We start from the raw sequence: 10,863 nt of genomic DNA, 5'->3' as shown, positions 1-10,863 counted from the left end.
GTTTAAGTGACTTTTCGGTCGGTTTTAAAAACAGCCTTAGTCATAGTACGGAGTCCACAACCAACAAAATCATCTCAGAAACAAGCATGCGGCAAATTAAAATGAGACAGTCCAGCGTTCTGTTCGTATCCTCGTACACTTTAGAAAGGAAGCCCATTTGATTGATCTCAAAATCAGTGGTCGCAGTTTAATCTCTGTTTCGTACATTCGTTGCACTATATATATATATATGCAACGATAACTTCCAGAGCATTTACAAGACTACAAGTCAATCATGATGCATTATCACAACCAAAATATTACACCATGAAGAAACACTACATGCATGAAGGTAGTTGCTTTTAAGTTAGGGGCAAGGACAGTACATTCTAAACGCCATTTAACACAATCATAAAGTACCTTCTCCATTACACTCAAAATAAAAGGCACATATCGAAAATAAAAGACGAGTCTCTCACGTAGTCAAGCTGCCATACACATTCAGTGATTCAGAGTTTCAGACTCGCCAATGTCATTTCTTTCTTGGGGAAGTTATCTTCTTTCTGGGCATGGGCAGAAACTAAACGGAGTTCTCGTCAAGCAAAAATTAACCTGGCACTTGGCGAAGCCCTTGGGCCTTGGGAAGTTCGAGACATGCTTAATAAAATCGAGCTCCTCTCTTTCCTGATACTCCGTATTATATAAGAATAAGACTAACTGTTAGTTTTAAGTACACAAAAAGTAAATCATCTGTAAAAGTAGCACAATTATTTTATGAAACGATCTCTTAACAAATTTATGATTTTGACATGCGTGACTGACCATTCTATTTACTTGTAGGAGATTCCGTCACTCAGAAGTGTTAAATAAATTTACCTCTGCATAAACTATCACGAGTTCTTCCAAAGGTTTTAAAGTTCTCAGCAAATAACAAACGCCTACGAGGCAGCTTTCACATATGTCGTGCAATTCCAGAACTATACGCTTCCATCTATTTTGTAATACCTGCAAATCTTGTATTTCATGGAGAAATAGCTGAAATGGAAGGAAAAAGCCAAGACTTATTAACAATCTCAATAATTTCTCAATCAACACCATATAGCAATAAGTCTTCTGAAAAACGGTCATGAAAGATTGATATAAAGCACCATAGTCCAAGAATGAGCAGATTAACATAATTTGGTATGTGACTAATGTAACCACAATGATAAGTAGTCCCTCCGTTCCAATCATTAGTTTACCTTTGATTAAAGTACCACTCACAAAGAATAAAAAAGGTAAACAAATGATTGGGACGGAGGCAGTAATACATAGTATTCAAAAGGAAAAAAGAAAGGAGGAAAAAACATACCTTAGAAGCACAAACTGACAGTCGCAGAACTTCAGTACTTGGAAACCGTCCAAATATCATTTTATTTAATTCAATTAAGTCATTGTCATCGTAAGGATAGGTATAATAATTGATGTACATATCTGAAAGAGATGAAACGTCAATGGTATCAACATAGTTAATGTCAATTTCCAAATACATACTTTTAAGGTTTGGTGCATTAATTAACAGAGGACGGTCCCGATTATATTCCTCCGTAAACACTAGAGATAGTTGCTCAATGTTTGGAGCACTAAAACTTAGTTTCTTCACCCCATAAGGATCCACAACAACCAGTTCTTGTAAGGACGGACATCCGGATATAAAGCTTTGGAAATTTTCATCACTCATACTAACATGCTCAAGTGATCACTTCTTTAGGGATACCAAGTTGACTTGAACTTTTCCCTCGAATCTGCAATGATCGAGGACAAGTGTAACAAGAAATTCACTCGTGAACTTAGGCAAGATAGTAATGCAATTAGGATCATAGTTGGAGTTATCAGATAATCTGATTTCCTTGGCTTGTTTACCAAATGCAAACCTAAAAAATATTCTTATATCATCAGCAGCCTCGTCTCTTTCGTCATCAGAATAGAACTTTACACAAAGATGAAATCTATCAACAGCGGAGGGGTTTTGGTGAAGCATCAACACATTCCGGATGAAACAATAGAACTTTTCTTCTGGCCAGAAGTTACTACGTAATTTACTCATGTCAAACTCAAGAGTATGAATGAATGTCCAAAGGTTTCCGAAGCGACGAAGTAAAACAGTTCTAACAGCATCAATAGTAGGCATACATGACAGAATACGCACAATTACATCATCTGGCATTTCACTTAACCTATCTCTGTCAGAATCAGAATCATCCTCGGAAGGACATATACGCTTCTGAGGCCTTAATTTCATCATTTACAAGCAATTACCTGATAATAATTTCAATATAAGAGCCTGATTCAGATATCAAACAACAACCCAGCTCATTCTTAAAATAGAAATGACAATAATTGACTAAAGCGCCCCAAAATGGAATAGAACAACAAATGACCGGGACAAAGGGAGTAGGGAGTAGGGAGAAGGGGCGGCATTCGCTACCCAAAATCCCAAAAGCATACTTCAAATTATTGATTTGTTACCCCAAATCTCTAGAAAGGCGGTGTTAACAAAGATACTAAACTACAAGAATAAATTATTGATTTGTTACCCCAAAAGTTTGTTTCGGCCCTACTTGCATGTGACCGTCTTAACTTAAGACGTCTTACAACCACAAATATTACTATACAACCAGTTGTATAATAAGCATTATACAACCCTATATATTAATCCGAGCTAATGTGTAATTTTTCTGAGTTTTGGGAGAGTTTATTTTTTTATGTTTAAGTGTGTGAGTTCAAAAACTTTCTTACAAAGATCATTCTCGATTCTTTTAAACAAAACTCGAAAACTTTAGTACACAGCTCGGATTCTACATCATACAACTGTATACAACAGGTTGTATAATCTACTCATTGTCTTACAACCCCTTTCCTTTATAACACTATTTAAATCGGTTGTTAGTGCCGTCATAAGTACTAGTGACCGTCACAGTCACAGTTAAGAATTTGTGTAAGATAACAGTTACATGCATGATGATTCAGTAGCAGAATCTTAATTACTGTGATCAACAAATTGTTGGAGACACAAAAATACAAGAATCTAAATAGTACTCTTCTGTTAACCAGTCATTTATTTACGATTATGGCATGTTTGGGAACCTATAATTGGAATGAGTTCCGGAATCGGATTTGGAATTAGATTTTCATACGTTTTGATTTCTACAATTGAAATGATGAAAATGAAATCAATTCTGAGTTCCCAAACACTACATTAATTAAAATGACATGAATTGAAAATCAAAATTGAGGGAGACTGAATTTACCTGATGAACAATGAGAGTGGCTCCTTAACTTCCTTTGATACTACTTTTTGTGGTGCACATAAATGTGATATTGTAAATGGCAGATGTAAACCTTTATATTCTCCGTAATAAAGATTTTTCGGACTGCCGTAAATTCGTAGTATTCCGAGTCCCGTCATTTGTCTACCTTTGTTTTGGCAAGACAAGTGAAAAAAAAATGACTAATTATTTGATGATAAATGGAATAAGGTGGCCTAATTGGGTGAAGATCAAATTGCTTATTAAAAGCATTCCCAAAATATAAAGGTAAACAATTGAGTGAGATACCCAAAATAGAATAGGTAAACAAAGGACGAGACATAGGGAGTATATAGCGTATACACAAATTCTCATTTGTGATGGGCAATATCTGTCACAAGCTTGTGACGGGTCAATTAAAATTCACTTGTGTGGATAAAGACAAGTTATTTGTGATTCTTTAAATACTCTTATTTTTATCTTATTTACTCAAATGGGTTATACTTGACCCGTCACAAGCTTGTGACGAATATATCCATTATAAGGGAGACTTATTGTTAGGTATATAACTTCCCCACTGAGTCCATCTAAGCCCAAGGTGTCTTATGTAAGGCCGTCTTAGACCATTCCCACGCAAGGCCACGAGAAAGGTCGTGACCTTGTTGGGTCGCCTTAACCAACAATTAAGCACGGGATTAGCGTGACCTTTTGGTGAAAGAGGTTAACTTGTGATCTCTTTGATTGCTCTTGACCCTATTGGGTCAATTGGTGACCCAATAGGTGTCACATTATCATTGGTTGTAAACAAAACAAAAAGGGTTGGAAGGTGGAAAATGATTGGGTTGATGACCTAGGCTGCGACCTTCTGCTTATGAGGGTGAAAATGGGTCAAGGTTAATAAAGTGGGTTTAAGAGTAAAATCGGATCGCGACCTAATTAGCGCGACCACTGCTTAGGGACGATGGTCTTAAAGTATTAATGTGCTCCGTATATTAAACTAACGTATATCCAAACAAACACAGGCTAAGAGACGATACTTCACTCACTTTTACAATGAAAGCAAAAATAATACCAAAATTAATAAAATTGATATGTCTAATATAAGTTAGAACTAAAGTAAATTAATAATCACTCTTTTAAAAACTTTTTAATAATTTACTCCTATAAAATGTTCTCGGGTCAAAAATTGCCCCCTATTTTTACATTCCTGTACATATTCCGGCAAAATTAAATTTTTCTCTTTTAAAACCTAAATTTATGACGAAATTACCCTTCTTTATTTTTTTATATATTCGAGCTCTTCCCTTCTCTCTCACTTAATATATATAAACATAAAACATCAACCCTTTAACTTCACCCCTCGGAGTTCAGATTTCACCCGCCTGAAACAATCTTGATTTTTGGTTTGATTCTTGCTCGAATTTCGATCTGGTTACTCCCGAGCAGCGGGTGGACGTGATTGGTGGCTTGACGATTGGTGAGCTTGATGGCGAGGTGATTGATTGGTGATGGTGATCTAGAATTGGGTTGGTGCGCTGAGTTGATGGGTAATGCATGCAGTGATCGATGGTCGTTAAGGAATGGTGGTGGATTCGATGGTGAGAACATCGATGGTGGTTGACGAGTGGTGCTGTTGCTGCAATGGTGCGTTAATGGAGTGGTATCAATTTCAATTCCTAGCTCGAAGGCAGATAAGTGGCATGGGAAATGGTGCTGCTGCTCGGATCTAGAGGCTGCCATGATGGTGCGGAGGTGATGATGATTGAAGGAGTAGGTGTGGGTACCACGGTAGTAGCAACGTGGTTGTGGCAAGACGAAGGTCCGATTTCGAGTTCGCAATTAAAGATGGAGATGGTGGTGTTGACGAATGGTGCTAGAAATCTAGAACACGTTTTACAAATGGGGAACAAGATATAAATTTACACAGGGGCAAAACGGCCATTAAAAAAGATTTTTGACCTAAAAGTGCAAATGGTTACAATTTTTGACCTGAGAACATGTGACACCCCCATACTCCAAGTGCCTTACCAGGACCCCTCATGTATAAGGACGTCACCATCTCGGTTACCCGAGACAATGATAATCATAAGACAATAAAGGAACGTACTTAAAAAGTAAATATAGTTTAAGTGATTACATGTTCAAATCCCAAACTGTTAACTGAAATACAACGAATCCAAAACTGTCTACTAACAAAACTGAACAACTAAAGGACATCGTCTGACACAGCGGAAGACTCTTCTAACTGCCAAGTGATGACTCATCCCAGCTAGCCCATATGCATCATATCAAACCTTCTCAACAACTGCTCACCATCCCCGAATGGATCACCACAGTTTTACAAAACAAACAACGGAATCAGTACTAATTACACGATACAAACCAACATGAAGCAAATGCCAAACAACTCAATCAACACATCAAACCCCAGTCTCCATCACCAATCTCCACACAACTGACTACACACTAAAGTGTGTAGCCCTGCCAGAGTACCCATCGCAACAGATACTCCACACCGCCAGTAGGGGACCACAGCCGTACCCACCAAATCCCCGCTCATCAACCACTGAGCGAATAACCCAAGTTTCCTTAATGTGCACATCCCTCCTGTGGCGGGTTCCACATAAGGCGAACCAAGGGCGTGAAGCCACTTCCGCAAGTTACTCCACTCAGCCAGGGACGCGCCCCGAAGATCACAGACAGATACAACAACAATCAACGATATTAATCAACAATCGTCACAATCACCAGCAGTATGATAAATCATCAATAACAATACAACCACCACACACATCATGTAATTAATACCGAGTAGGGCAACCGTACCTGGAATGCAATCACAGAATCAGACGATCTAGCAGCTGTCTCAAAATCTCTCCTCTACGAATCCTCCTCCTATGCATACATTCATACAATTATTACCTTAAGCACATAATCATAAAAACCCCCCAAATCCTCAAATTAGGGTTTAACCAACATTAACCAAATGCTATAAAAATGATATGTAGAACTTACCCTTGACGCAAGGATCACAACGGTATAAACAACAAAGGAAACCGACATCTCTAGCTCCGGGATTTGCTAATAATGCGAATGAATCGATCAACGTAACTTGAAATCTCTCCTTTTTGTGTTTTTAGGTTTGTAAAAGTGTTTAGGAAAAAGATGACGGAGTATTATATAGCTTTCATGCCTCTTCGAATGCACGAGCCTTCTAAAAAGGGGGCTCATAATTAATGAACAAGAGGAAGATATGAAGAGTCGTTTCGGGCAACATGCTCGCAGGGATCGTCGTTTGATTCCCCCCTTGTTTACCGTCACGCGCCAAGACTCTCGACTGAGGCTGGATGCTGCTATTAATCCGCATTATTAACAAACCCGTCGCAAATCACCCGATAACCGACTTACTCGATCGAGTGACCCTTACTCGATCGAGTGACCCTTACTCGATCGAGTGCCAATCTTACTCGATCGAGTACCCTACAAGCAGACTACTGTTTTGCGTAACAAACCAACTTACTCGACAGAGTAAGCCCCACTCGATAGAGTACCCTAAGACTCATAAAACCGTAGTATTACAGAATATTTTCTGGTAGTAAATTATTAAAAAGTTTTCAAAGGTGAATAATTTTAGAACAGTGACATATAAAAGGATCCGAAATTAAATGTCATTGATATACGATTATTTTACTTCCATTTCCCTCTTTCTTTTATGCATACCGACTCATAACGAGTCGGTTTCGGGTGTTTTTCTTTGCTTTTTGTGCCCAATGCCCGTACTTGTTACCTTGTGCATCCTTTTGTAGGAAACGGCCCAAGTATGGAGGAATTGGGGCAAGAAAGGCACCCCATTGCCTTTACATGAAGAAGAGGTGAAGAAATGGAGACTGTGTGTTTTGCCGGCAGACCGGCAGCCGGTCTAGCCGCCGGCAAAACACACCCCAGAGAATCACTCAAGAAATTTGAAGAAAAGCTGAAGAAGGTGCTTTGCCGGCAGGCCGGCAACCGGCCCACCGGTAAAGCACAACATGTGGAATTAAAAAAGAATTGAAGGAAAACGAGCTTGGCCTCGCGCCGTAGTAGGAGCACCCGGCGGCCGGTCAACCAAGCATTACGCACCTTGAAGAAAAAGAAGAAGTCTCTGAAGAAGGTGTTTTGCGGCGGGCCGGCAAGAACCGCCCACCGACAAAACACAAATGCCAGCTATTTTTAAATCTTGCGGTTTTACGCAGTAAGACCACCCATTGCCGGTGGACCGCAAAACACAAAGAAAGACGGGATTTGGGCTTTTCTTCCTTTTTCTTCCTAATCTTGTACAAGCCTATAAATACCCCCTCTTAAACCCTTTTGTACAGCCAACCCTAGATCTGAATTATTTCCTTTTCCAAGTTTGAAACTTTGTTAATTATTTCACTAATCATTTCCTTAATTAAAGTAGTTCTTCAATCAATTAGTGATTGAATTTGGGTTTGTAAGAAGATTGAAGGATTTCCTTCTTTATTATTTCTATCCAAATTCCTCTTTCACTATTTTGTTGGTATTAATTCTCTCCCTATCTTCATTTGTTTACATTTGGTTCTTCTTTTATGCTTGTTTGATTGTTTATGTTAAAATCGTTATTGTTGTTTGTTTGTTGTTGTTATTTCCATCATTGTTCATCTTTTTATTGTTGATCTTTCCTTTGTTTCTCTTTCATTTGTTCATCCTTGGGTAGTTGTCCTCAAAGACTTAATCTTTGAGTTGATTTGGTTAAAGATTGTGTCTTTAGGTTTAATCACTCTCATTATTAGATTAAATCATCTTACCTTACACCCATTGTTAGATTGTTGCATGTTTAGTAGTGAATTTCATCTTCTCACCATGTTTATGACCAAAGTTTCCATCTTTATTGTTTATTTTGCAATTAGGACCATGATTAGTGAGTAGTCTTCCACTAGGGCTCGGTTTGACCTAACATGAGTAATTCCATTAGTTGAATTTCATAAAGGCTAATTATTTGGGGAAATTGGTGAGGGTAGTTTAGAGGAATGACTTGGTTTATGGGTTGACTTTTGGGTAGTGTCGACTTACGACCCTTGACCACCAACGAGAGTTGGTTAGGTTGTGATTTGGATACCCGAGAATTGACCCTATTGTTGACCTCGGTTGAGACCGAATGGGAGAACCGGGGTAGGACACCTCTAAATTAGCGTTTGAAATCGACCCTCGAGAGAGGGAGTGGGATGACCCGGGAATTGACGGGGCTTAATGACCTTAGCAAATATTGGACTACCTTGGGAATAATGCATGTTTTTGGGGTAGTCGGGTATTGAGTTAGGGATTCCGACCTTCGAACCCGAGAGGGGGGTTGGTGGGTAGTGCTAGTGTCCTATTTCGAACCCGAGAGGGGGGTCTTAGGCGAATTAGAGCCGTCACCTCCTCACCTAACTACCCTTGTGATTAGCCTAGAGATTTAACTATGTGGAATTGTGAAATGTTTGGGAAGAACCGAGTCTTAGGCCGTTTAATCATTTGAATTACAATTTATCCTTCATTCTTGCTTATTTTCCTTACTTTTGTTAAGTTCGCATTTCATTTTGTTTTAGGTAGCATTAGTATAACAATCATCATCTTTTATTTTCGACTTAGCTAAACGATCGGATTAGAACAATTAGTAATCTTTTCAACTCCTTGTGGGATCGACCCTTAATAGTGTACAACGATAAAATCGTGCACTTGCGAGGTATAACTTGATACCATCAAGTTTTTGGCGCCGTTGCCGGGGAGTTCGGCTAGATATTAATTGTTTTCGTTCTTGTTTAGACTAAGTCTTTTGTTACTAATCTTTCTCTTGAGTGTGTAGGACTTCTTGCATGAGAAGAAGAAATCGAAGAGGTCAACCAATTAGACCGATTGACCACGAGATCGAAGCAACCGCGAGAAGACTAAATTCACTCCGTAGAAGAGGGCTTATAGAAACACCGATTCCTCAAGAAAATCCAGTAATTGAGAACCTTCAAGAAGGACCACGGGTCTTTGAAACTTTCGAAAATCCTTTTGCAACACCGGAAACGGAAGTAACAATGGCCGCGGTCCCTATGAGAGATAACTTGGCTCCGAAAAAGGTGGTGAATCCGAGTATTGTGAAGCCACCTATTCAAGCCAACAATTTTGATGTGAAAGCCACCTTGCTACAATTTGTCCAAGGGAATCAATTCGGAGGGGGAGCCACCGAAAACCCCAACGAGCATCTCAACGAGTTCTTGGATAGTTGTGACATGTTCAAGGCCAATGGAGTCACGGAAGATGCCGTACGCCTTAGGCTTTTCCCTTACTCTTTGAGGGGAAGTGCCAAGGAATGGCTTAAAAGTTGTGAACCCGACTCTCTTCGGACTTGGGACGATGTCTCTAAGGCTTTTCTCAACAAGTATTTCCCACCCCAACGAACCGCAAGAATTAAGAGTGAGCTCCAAGGGTTCACCCAACAAGAAGATGAGACCCTTTATGAAGCATGGGAGAGGTACAAGGGCCTCCAAAGGCTATGTCCTCACCACGGTATTGGAGATGATGAGCTCATCAACAATTTCTATGAAGGGTTAAACAATGATATGAAGATGAACCTTGATTCCGGCTCGGGGAAGGGAGCTTTGGATAAGATAGACCACAAGACGGCGAAAGAACTTATTGAAGAAATGGCTTCTCGTACCTTTCATTGGAACAATGATAGGCACAAGAGGAAGGGGAAGTCAACGGTCGAGTCGGCCAACAATGTGGAAGTGAAAGAGATGATAGAAGAGCTTAAGCAACAAGTTGCCTTGATGAGCTCAAGCAAAACATCTAGCAATTCTTCTATGAGGAACCAAGTCTATAGTTGTGAGCTTTGTGGAGACCAAGGACACCCACCCAATGAGTGTCCCTTGGTGGTTGGAGATGGAAGTTGTATGGAGCAAGTGAACGGGATATGGGAGTCTAGTCCGGCCAAGCAAGCATTTAACAACAACCAATATCACCCGGGATTGAGAGCCCACCCAAACTTCTCCTATGGCTCTCAAAATGTCCAAAACCCAACCTTCCAACAAAAGTCACAACAACCAAACTTCCAAACTCAAAAACAAAACACAACATTTAATCAAGGTCCACCGGGTTTCCAAGGGAGAACCTTCCAACCAAGGCAACAACAATTTCAACCACTCAACCCACCAACCAACCCACCTTTCCAACAAACCACCCAACCTTTCCAACAAACCACCCAACCTTTCCAACAAACCACCCAACCAAAGTCAAGTTTGGAACTCATGATGGAACAATTGATGACTTCACAAAACCAACTTGTCAATACTCAAACACAATTCATCAACCATTCCACTCAAAAACATGACGAGACAACCTCATCCATCAACCAACTTAGGACCCAAATGCAAGCTTCTCAACGGATGACGGACAACCAAATCTCCCAATTGGCTACTCAAATGAGCCAACTTCAAGCCTCCCAAGGGAAATTCCCGGGTAAAACCGAGGAAAATCCGAAAACTATGAATGCTATCCACTTGAGGAGCGGTAGGGATTTGGAAGACCGGGAATTTGTCAAGAAAAGGAAGAGTAGTAGACCGGGTAATGT

General features: G+C 39.9%; 1 non-coding gene across 1 annotated transcript; it reads right to left on the bottom strand.

The window, feature by feature from the left end:
- Positions 1-9,697: 9,697 nt before the first annotated feature.
- Positions 9,698-9,804, bottom strand: LOC141597749 (small nucleolar RNA R71). Its single transcript, XR_012522968.1, has one exon. It is a non-coding gene; the product is annotated as a small nucleolar RNA R71 (small nucleolar RNA).
- Positions 9,805-10,863: the final 1,059 nt, after the last annotated feature.

The sequence above is a fragment of the Silene latifolia genome, chromosome 8, assembly GCF_048544455.1.
Source record: "Silene latifolia isolate original U9 population chromosome 8, ASM4854445v1, whole genome shotgun sequence".
Classification (NCBI taxonomy): domain Eukaryota; kingdom Viridiplantae; phylum Streptophyta; class Magnoliopsida; order Caryophyllales; family Caryophyllaceae; genus Silene; species Silene latifolia.
This window is presented reverse-complemented; position numbering and strand designations above follow the sequence as displayed.